Source organism: Oryzias melastigma, unplaced genomic scaffold (genome assembly GCF_002922805.2).
Source record: "Oryzias melastigma strain HK-1 unplaced genomic scaffold, ASM292280v2 sc00246, whole genome shotgun sequence".
Classification (NCBI taxonomy): Eukaryota; Metazoa; Chordata; class Actinopteri; order Beloniformes; family Adrianichthyidae; genus Oryzias; species Oryzias melastigma.
Genome location: NW_023416888.1, coordinates 300934 through 301903, shown reverse-complemented (window position 1 = coordinate 301903; position 970 = coordinate 300934).

Here is a 970-nt window from a genome sequence, read left to right as displayed (position 1 = left end):
ACTTTGTCTGAACGTTTTGGAAGGATTCTAAGAAAAAAAAAGAAAAATTAATAAACAGATTATTTAGAAGTTTTTTAAAAATTATTCTTTAATGATAACAAAAGTACAATATTTTGAGGAGGTATACGTTTAACTTTAGCAAATTAACTAATGACACCGATTATATTTGCAGCAAAAAGTTGGAGGGGGGGGGGGCTTAACATAAAATACCTGCGAAACTCTGGACTAGAGAAAACTAGATTTATTCAGTTTCAAGTGTTATTAACACCTCCTCCTTCATTTCTGAGCGGAGAGCAGCGCGCTCACTGAGATCCCGCTCGCGCGCATCACTCATGCATGTGGAAGTATTCAGTCTCTCTCGCGAGGACTTTTACTGCTCGTGGAGGAGGAAAAAGCGCTCGCGAGGGTCTGATTTGTCCGCGCGGAATGTTTGATTTGTGCGCGGAGATGACTTATTTCTGCGTGGAGTTTTGACATTAATAAAACTCCATAAGTCGCCAAATTATTCTAAATGAGACATCCACAGACGGAGCTGCTAGCTCCTCCCACACCCGGCGTGGTGATAGAAACACGTTTTTTTGACAAGCGGCAGGCTGTGAATTTGTCACGCGGCGAAAGGGGCGCGCGAATCATGTTCATTGTGAAAGCACTTCCAGCAGCTTCATGGCTCCTCCTCCGCCCAGCTGATTGGAGGAATGAATGAATGAGGGAGGTACTGGACAGCCCGCCGATGTCCCGCCTCCAGAGCCATATACCTCACTGTGATTGGTTCGTTCAGCTCTGAACACAACAACTGTCATTCATATCAGACTTGCGGGCCGCACGAACAGTAATCTTTCATATGAAGATGGGGGGCCGCAAATCATCATCCTGCGGGCCGCAAGTTTTAAGACCCCTGTTTTAAATGGTCCGAAAATTAACATAGCTCATCTGTATATTAGGGCTGCCACGATAATTCGACTAATCGACG